This window comes from Lissotriton helveticus, chromosome 3_1, assembly GCF_964261635.1.
Source record: "Lissotriton helveticus chromosome 3_1, aLisHel1.1, whole genome shotgun sequence".
In the NCBI taxonomy this organism is placed as follows: Eukaryota; Metazoa; Chordata; class Amphibia; order Caudata; family Salamandridae; genus Lissotriton; species Lissotriton helveticus.
Window position 1 is genome coordinate 602,228,530 of NC_136061.1, and position 9,810 is coordinate 602,238,339.

Here is a 9,810-nt window from a genome sequence, read left to right on the forward strand (position 1 = left end):
TAGTAGCATGCAGATGCTCCATTGGCCATGTGGCTATGCCCGCCCTAAACAAACATCATTTATTATTTATGTACGTTCCTTGCAAAATACCGAATGTGTTCTTACACTAAGTTGTTAACACATTGTTAACAGGTATTGTTAACAAATATTCCAAGTAGCTTGTCAAAAGACTACAAAAGCAGAGTTTCCTGAAAGGCGACAGGTAAAACGTTCTAAAAAGAGATGTGTAAGTCTAAGGCGCCAGTGCCACAATCCAAGGCCTCATGTCCACAGTGCATTCACGCTCAAAGGAAACCACCATATCAAACAGTCTCGTACACCACTATTACAGTCAAATGTTCTATGGCATGCTATGGTCGAAGGGAACAGCAGCAGCCTCCAAGCGCGTGCAGTCTGCCAGGGAGCGTGGTGCTTGCACGCCTTTCCCGCTGGCCGCTGTTGCTTCAGACCCCTGCTGCAGAAACAGGCATTGTGAGTAACGTGGAGCTGTGTTTACATTGACCAGCTGTGATGCTGCGAGAGTTGTTTTACTTCCCCCGCCAGAGTGAACACCGTTGTGGCTGAGGCTCCATCCAGTGGCAGAACCATCATAGCCAGTATGGGCAATCCCAGTCCCGCTCCGGCCCATGTTACAGCAAAGCTTCCCGTGCGATCCTCCACCCCTCCCTCACACAGGGGAAGCGCTCACTGTTGTTGACCCAGCCGCTGGTCCTGCTGATGCCGTAATACAGAAGTGCCTATTAAGTGGGGTGTACCAGCACTTAGCTCCGGTAACAATGAAATTATCTCCAACTGCAGTGTGTAAAAGGTCTGTAGGTGTCTCACATAGGGGAAGTGCTCCAAAGTGTTGCTCCAGCCGCTGGTACTGCTGATGCCCTAATGCAGAAGTGCATATTAAGTAAATCAATCAATTAATCAATCATAACAGTTGTAAAGCGCACTTCACCCATTACGTGGAGTGTACCAGCACTTAACTCCAGTAACAATGAAATTATCACCCACTGCAGTGTGTAAAAAGTCTGTAAGTGTCTCCCGCTGCTCCACAGTGCCCATTGTGTGCTTTGGGCTACGGAGAAGTTCAAGTTACTCCCCGATATAGCGGTGAAGAGCGTGCAACGTCAGTTCTAGTAATAGACAGTGCACGGGTTTTGCTGGGACTGTCAACTGTGCACATGCGTCATGTTAATGTGGTACGCAATGTGCCTAGTTAGCGCCAGGTGTGCCCTCTAGCAGTAATCAGTGTGCATTATGTGAAACAGCACTGCCCGGTACCCATCTTCCGAAACAGATCTGACCCCTATGCTCCGCAGCGGATGGCAGTTCCCTGTGTTTGCCACCGTGTGCAAATGACTAGCTTAGCCATCCCTGGTATACAAGGGGTCCACGGTGCCGCTGCACCTATATGCACCACTGTTAAATTAGTACACTATGCGCACTCCGTGTACACATTACAGTATCCGCCCCCATTTCAGTAATTACCCTCGTGCATCCCTCCCTAAAGGAGAAGCCAGAGTCTGCTTCCTAATAATGCAGTGCACACTGTACGCCCCCCTCCCTCGTCCCGGTAAGACAAAGTTAGCAGCAAGTAGCATCCCGTTCAGGAGTGCCCATTGTCCTGTTGGAACAAAAAGCAGCCAAGGTACGGAGCAAGGGGCAGTGTGCGTCGCTTGTTATGGCAGAGGCAGCAGAGCCGCTGCACCCTCCGCCCCCTCAGGACAGAAGTGCCAAGTGTATTTTTTACGAGGCTCAGTAGTGCCTAGAGGGCACCATCGTACGCAGCAGCGCCCAGTCAGCCTCCTTGTAAAGAAGAATTCAACATGAGCTTCCCTACCAAAAAATTAACAGTCTCAGACATAGTACGCCTCCCTCCCCCTCCGCCCCCGTTCAGAAGTACCTCGGTTGTACTTGTTGGCACATCAGTGGCCATGCTGACGCGTAATGATACAACAACAATACTCCTCTTGATCAGCGTACAGTGACCCTCCCAAAGATAGAAACAATGGGCAGTGTTGCAGTGCCCGGTGTATCCTTGGGGTGGCCAGTGGGTACCTCCTCACTGTCTTCGAAAGCCCAGCGCCCTGGGTTCTTTTGGAGGGACAGACCAGGGCACGTTCACGGACGCGCAGAGTCACTATCCCAACTCTAGGCACTAGCCTGGTGGCGAGCAGCCAGTGGAAGAGGCGCGCGGAGCCAGCACTCAGGGTCCACAGCAGCGCGCCAGACAACCCCCCCCCCCCCCCAGGGCACTGCCAGGGCAGCAACCAATAAAAGGCCAGCACAGCCAGGGACTTACCTGATTGGGCGTAGGCAAGCAGAACCGACCCCGCAGCGCACAGCACGACGAAGAGCGCCAGTGGCAGGCGGCGGAGCCCGGCCTGCGGCTCCATGCTGGCCCTGGCGCGAAGGGTCACGAAGGGTAAAGGTCTCCAAACACAAGTCAGCTCCCGGGGCTTCAGCTTCCAGCGCAGGCGGCGCCCTGCACCGGCTTCATTCCAACCTGCCGCGGGCAAACAAACCCCAGACAGGTGCCCAGGCTTCACCGACCCCTCGGGCGCACCGGTTCCCCCGCGGTGCCCCTTCAGACAGGGCTTTCGGTCGGGTGCAAAAACTCCACAACTGCTTCCCAGGCGGCTAGGACTCCCCGGGCAGTCTCCAAAGCCCCTCCGGTGGGTCCAGGTTCCTAAACCAGCTGCGTCTCCCAGAGGTGAGTTGGGTGCCAGCCAGCGTGCCCCTGTCCCCCTCAGAGGTGTTCCCTCTTTCGGGCTCTTCTGTCCGTCAGCGGCGTGCTAGGCTGAGATTTACTTCATGCCTGCCCTGAGTTCACACCTCCACAGGCACTTTCTTGTTGCAAAAAGCCTCCCTGCTCCTCGGTGCGTGCTCCTGTCTCGCCGGTCGCAATGTCCCAGTCTTACCCCGGTCAGCCTTCCCCAATCATTCCTTTACACTCAGCCTGCTCAGGAGAGACTGAAGCGCTTCCAACCCCGCCCGATCCCCCCCGCTGACCGGGGTACGGCCACTAACACCCTTTCCTGATCCTCATTGGTTCCCTTCCGTCTTGACTCCGCCCATTTTATGTCAGTCCCCAAACTCCATTGGCTCCGCCACCCAGCTTCGAGGAAGAATGACAGGTCAGCCTTCTAAAGGCACCTGTCAGCTCTCTGAGCGCGTGGAGAAGCTGGACGGCTTCGCAAAGCGCCCCAGTTGTCGGGGCGAAGCACGGGACGTAAACACAGCAGCACGTGCGGCGAAGCTTTGGGGGCTCGCTCTTTTTGACCCCGGGCTGTGATTTTATAAGTATTTGTCCGTGGTTCAGGCAAGGGTGTAGGAGGTGGAAACTGTACCACGTGTGATGAATCTTAAGAACTGCGCTTCGAGTCCATGCACTTGCAAGATTCATGCACAGGTGAAGGGAATGCAGCTGCAAACGCTCACAGGCGCTGTGAAATTATCAATGCTCTCTCTAGTTGCGCCGTGTGAGATTGGAACCGCAGAACCAGGTGGATCAGCGCACTCTTTTTGTTTTCTTTTACATTATGCTGTACTCGATATTGCATTTAAAATCCTCAAAGGAAAACTGCAGCTGTTAAAATATAGGAAATAAAAGTTCGGTGCAACCGACTGCCTGGTACGGTGCAATATGATGATTTTTCTGCGGTGCGATGAGTGTGACCCTGTCCATCTGATGCACTTCTGGAGAAGTCTGACGCATGTGCCTTCGATCTCGAGCCCCGTCATCTATCTGCACAGGTGCTAAGGCGTAGCTGCTAAGCGTACAGCAGGTGCAGTGACACCGGGCCGACTCCACGGTCTTTGAATAGCCTCCTCATCGCTGACTTTTTCCGTGACGTTACGTGAGAACGGAAGCCCATTGTCCTTGCCTATATTTAGGCCAACGCCCGTGGTCCGCAACTGCACGTTTGCAAGAAAGGCTGAAACATTTCAGCAGTCTTCTAGTGCAAAGCGAACTCTGGGCCGTATCATGAAGACCTGCCTGCTCTGACTCAGCGCTGAGACGAGCGCCTGCTTTTTGCGTTTGAAAAGTCTAAACTCTAAAGTTCATACATATTGTTCGCAACTCTTCAAGCTAAGGAAGGAAATTCTGATAGCACAACTTGCACCAGTAGAAAACAATGAGAAAATCAATCAGTGCCTCTGTTTAATACTTGTTCTGTCTAACATAGTCGAATTCACTTTGCTAAATTCTGAGTTATGTGTGAACTTTAAGCATCCCCACAACAACAATATGCCGCTGGGCAAGATGGTGTCCCACCTCAGCTCTTGGGGTACATCCCTGGGTGTGGTCCTGCTGAGTTTTACACAGGGCACAGGTCAGAGACCTACGTTTATGCAAGCTTTTACGTACGAGTGTAAAGCAGGGCATCCTTATAATCTATACACGTGATAGAAGAGGCCACGGTGTGCGTGCCCCATGCACACCTAAGGCGAAGAGATTGACAAATTGTTCGAAACCGATTTAGGGAGCAAGGTGTGCACTCTTGAACACTCCATTGCAGGGGCTGCTCACAAGCACCTAACCGAGGACGGTGGGGAAAGCCACTCGCTGTCTCTCCAGATCCCCTTTCCTGAGGCATTTGTAGTGGGTACACGCCCAGTGCTTACCCTTCATAACATGCATGTGTTTCATATGCATAAGATAGCTGGAGGAACGCAAAGTGCACGCGCACTGAAGCTTTGACAGGCAGCGCATTCTGAGCCTGCTCTGACGTCGAGCATTAAGGAACCTGTTCAGTTATAGCGCATGGTCATGTCCGCCCACAATGAGATATGGGATCAGTGCACGAGAATGCATTGGGCCGCCTCATGGGCTGACGTACAAGGCAGTACGTCTGTACGTGTCCCCTTATTGCCATCCCATGCACCCCAGCAAGAGACGCAACAAAGTTTGATGAGAAAGAAACCCTGAATATGCCACTCAGATTGGTTGCTAGTGCGAAACGTACTGTCAAAGTCTTGGGCCTAATAGGTGCCTGACCCGGAAGAAGTTGGGCCCGTGACTCCCGACCACTGCAGGGGCTCATATTGCCTGTCTGAAAGAGGAGCTGTAAATGCACACATGCGCGTAGAACTTCAAGGAGTGCAAATCGCTGCCCATTTACGGAGCTAATCCACAACGTCAGATTGTTCAAGGTAGATTCAGTGTGTGTTATTTTGTACTGTAAACATATGCCGTGACAAAGCCCTTTGGAACTAATGAACAAAGTAAATTCGGTCGTGCTATTCGTTTGCCCTCTCTTGTCAGGCACATGATCATCGTAGAAGGAACAGTACTAGAAGTGGCAAAGGTGCCATTTGAAGCACTATATAAAATAGACATTATTAGTAGGGGAATAATTGTAGCTTTTGTCCTAAAAGTCAAAGCAGACAAGTGCTTCGAAAGTAATCTGAAAGGCACTGCAGAGCCTGCTGCTAATGTTCTTTGAAAGTGTTGGTGTTTGCAAGGGGGTGTATCTAAGGGCATACTAAAAATAAACACACGGGCCTTTAGTGTGCCGGAAAGCCACGTGTTGCTTCAATGGTTTTTTAATACACTCACCCGAACTGAGGCAATGAAATGTCCCACCCCATGAGGAGGAATGGGCGCTAGAGAAGCAATAACACGCGTCAGACATTCCAGTGGCTGTACAGGTGGCAATCCCTGCTGTAGACGAAACCGAGATGATAAGTCTTGGCAGCGTTATGTCTATGAAGATTGACACGTGTTGCAAGGTTTATTATGGTAACAGCCTATGGGAGCTCACATTATCGGAAATCTATATCTACTGGGAAAAATACAAAATGCCCCTTTAGGAGAACGTCCCAGTTTACTTTAATAGGCGTTTGTATCTCATTCGTTTCTCACCGTGCATTTTTCGCCCACATTTCTGCACACCACAAATTACATTAAAAGGAGCTGCGAAGTGCAAGTGAAGGGCGGGGAATGTCATAACCCTCGCACGTGCCCATCCCGTGAAATACATAAGTATGCCCATCCCCGCCCCCCAACATAACATCACAATAACTTGGCCAACACTACGTGGATCTGTTGTGATCGTTGTTGGCCGCAGTTTTATTAAGATTGTAGATCATGCTGGGTATACATATGTCATTTGCGAACTGTCGTAGGTTAATCATAAATACTACTTGTCATAATACATAACCATCCTGGGCCGCTTCTGGGCCGATACTCTTGAGGTACATATCAGTTCGTAAATGTCACACCAACCAACCAGTTCCTTTTGCTAGTCCTTGGTAGTTCTCTTTGTTGGTTTTTTCTGGTATCACCATTTGGTTGGTCACCCACGCACTCTGCGTGTAGTGGAGGGTAGCTTCTTTCTGGAGTTAGGCCCCCCAGCTCGCTACCTTTTTCGCTCTGCCGTCTGGCCGGGTCTGGGCCGCGAGCGCCGTCTCCTTTTGCTACTCCTCTCCTTGGCGCGGCCACCTCGCCCTGCCGTGCGGCATACAAAAGTGAGTGGCCCTCATCCTACACACCGCCCGACGGTGTGTCTCCGTAGCCAATCCTTGTACCATTTTCCGCCACGCCGCAGGGAGGCTAACGTCTTTCTGCGGCTCCCCCCGTACAAGAAAAGTTTTTTTTTATTTTATTTTTTTATCTGCAACCAGCGAGAGCCATTGCGCCCCACAAGTTATCCCAGAACACTCTCATCCCTATGCCAGAGAGATAGACCTCATCTGGTCCATATAATTCCGGACGCCCTGGGTGAATCAGTCCTTGTCTGACAGATTCCAAACCGTTGGTCTTGTAGAATTTGTGCATTGCTATGTTCAGTTTTCTCCTGGCGCTGTCCACCGCTTTGTTGGAGTCTGTGCCCCTCCAGTGTTTCCTGCTCACCATCTCAGACCATATGACTGTCGTGCCGCCGAACCACATAGCCGCCCTGGTGAGGTCCGCCTGGATGGCCTGCCCCAATGCTTTGCGTCCCATCTGTGTTAGGTCGTTGCCGCCGAGGTGAATGATCAGGACGTCAGGATGCCATGCTGAATCTGCCAGTAGGTTGTCTAATGTCGTCGGCAGCTGCCTCTACTTCATCCCTGGCTGCCCCAGCCAGCGAATGCATGTTGCTTTGGGTCTGTTCTCCAACCTGTGCCCCGACTGCTGCCACCAGCTCTCCATCCTGGACACGAAGGAATGACCCAGTACCCATACCAGGTGCGGGCGTCTCCCTGCCGAAAGAAAATAAGTAGAATAAAGGTGGCTTGCTGTGCACCGGATCAGTCATCTGCAGGAGGGGGGAGGGAGGACATCGGGCACCCTGCCGTGCGGCATCCCAAGGTTGCCCTGCCTGTGCTCACCCTGCCGTGCGGCATCCCAAAGTGACTAAACTATCCCCCCTTTTCCCCCTTGAAGTCCTGATCTGTTCTACAGTAGTTGTGGGCGGATGTATGTCTTGTAGGCCCAGGACCGTCATCTCCCGATCACCTGAATTCCCTCTTCTGGCATGCCATGCTGCGATGCCGAGGTGGCAGCGCCAATTCTGAAAGAGTGGGGGGCAAAGGACTCCGGGCGGAGCCCGGCTTTATTAAGGCCCTGACGCATCACCGCAGTGAATTGGAACTTGCTCAAGTTACTCCCATTCTGGTGTTTGAATAAGGGGCCTTCGCCCGCCGGGCGGGACACCATGTATTTAATCAGACAGCACACTGCGCATACGCTTGACTCCTGGATGCATTGCAGCCGTATAGTCACACCCTTTCCTGTCTTGTCGGTTTTTGATCTTCTCAATAGTATCTCTACCGCCATTCCCAAGGGTCTGATGTCTGTGGCCTGGAGGCACCGGTGGGCCTGGCCCCACCTGTTAGGTGCTACCAACTCGCTGATGCGGAAAGCGCCAAAGAATGCTGTGGTAAATGCTGCCCTGAAGAGTTGAAGCTCAAAGTAGTCTTCTGTAACCCCTACCAATGAGTCAAGTAGCCGGCCCAATTTCTTAAAATCAATGGGGCGCCTGGTGTCAGCCCTTACCCCCTCGGCTCTTTTCCACCCCTTCAACGTTGTCTTGAGGTATAGGGATGTTGTGGGGTCCTCCCCTGTGAGGATCTTGGCATAGTGGGCAATGGCTGCCAAATGGGCCTGTGCCCAAGATCTTGTTTTCTTGTTAAGAAACGCCCACTGTATGAATTTCTCCACCGCTGTTTGTGTGCCAGCCCTATCGCTCAGTGACTGTATACCCCCAATCCTCATCACCGTGGCAGCTTATCTCTTGTATCTTCTAGTTGCCTCGGGGGTAAGTGAATGATTTATCAGTGCGGATGTCTATCCCCCCAGGTCCCACAGGTGTGCTGGAAAAGGGGTAATTTCCTTGTCTGCCCTTGGCACCAGCTCTCTGAATCGCTTCATCTGAGACCGCGACAAGGCGTCCGCCGCCGTGTTCTCTGCCCCTGGCACATGGCGAGCCTTCAGCTCCAGATTCCCCTCCAGCTGCAATTTAACCAACTGTCTCATTAGCCTCAGCGTGTCAGGGCACCTTGCTGCACCTTTGTTAATGGCCTGCACTACCCCTTTGTTGTCAGACCAAAGGGTCAGCTTCATGTCCCTCAGCTCTTGTTTCCAAATTGTCAACGCTACTATTATTGGAAAGAGCTCTAAGAATGTGATATTATTGGTGATGCCCTGCCTGTGCCACCTTTCCGGCCACTGGCTCCCGCACCACCGCGCCCCCAGGATAGCAGTGAAGCCCAGGCTCCCCGCCGCATCCGTAAAAAGGGCTATCTGTCTGGCTGTCACCCAGCCCTCTCTCCATATCAGGATGCCATTACATTTTTGGAGGAACTCATCCCACATGAGCAGGTCCTGTTTAACCCCAGCACCCAGCCAGATGTGGTGGTGTTTGTGGGTGATACCTGATGTCAACTGCGTCAAGCGCCTAGCAAAAACTCTCCCCGCAGGAATGACTCTGGCTGCGAAGTTGAGTTTCCCGATCACGCCCTGTAATTCCCGGAGTGTGGCCTTGTTCTGGCCACACAACTTCCTGATTTCTTCCCTGAAGTCCTTCACCTTGTCCGCGGGCAGGCTGGCTGTCCCAGCTATTGAGTCCAGCTCTATGCCCAGGAACGTGAGTCTTGTGGTAGGGCCTGTTGTTTTTTCCGATGCTAAGGGAACCCCTAGTGTCCTGGCCGACTCCTCAAATCCCGCAAGTGTGGACCCGCATGTGGAGGACCCTGCTGGGCCCGTAAACATGAAGTCATCCAGGTAATGCAGTTTCATACCTCCCGGATGTCTGTCGTGTAGGGCCCATTCCAGGAAGGTGGCAAACTGCTCGAAATATGCGCACGATATGGCGTAGCCCATGAGCATTGCTTTGTCGATAAACAGGTCCCCCTCCCATTGAAAGCCCAACAGGTGGAAACTGGAAGGGTGGACAGGCAATAGGCGAAACACAGATTCAATGTCTGCCTTGGCCATCAATGCTCCCTTTCCTGCTGCCTTTACCAGGTCTATTGCGTCATCCACTGATGCATAGCCTACCGAGCAAGCCTCAGGGGGAATCCCATCATTTACGGAGGTGCCCTCAGGGAATGAGAGGTGGTGGATTAGTCTAAATTGGCCTGGATCCTTCTTGGGAACCACGCCCAAAGGGGAGACAACTATGCTCTTGAGCTACTTTGGTGGGAGGGGGCCCTCAATTCTGCCCAAAGATTTCTCTTTTTCCAACTTGGCGTGCACCACGTCTGGGTGTTGCATTGCAGATTTTAGATTATTTGCCCCCTCTAATGGCAGAGAGGCCCTGAAAGGAATCACAAAACCCTCCTCAAAGCCTTTTACAATCACCGTGGCGTCTGTTCTATTTGGGTACT

General features: G+C 52.3%; 1 long non-coding RNA gene across 1 annotated transcript in view; it reads right to left on the bottom strand.

The window, feature by feature from the left end:
• The window catches only part of LOC144824677 (uncharacterized), a 150,190-nt gene extending 147,239 nt beyond the window's left edge, over positions 1-2,951 (bottom strand). Inside the window, exon 1 of the long non-coding RNA XR_013609053.1 lies at positions 2,294-2,951. This is a non-coding gene — a long non-coding RNA (uncharacterized LOC144824677). The remainder of the gene's footprint in view (positions 1-2,293) is intronic.
• Positions 2,952-9,810: the final 6,859 nt, after the last annotated feature.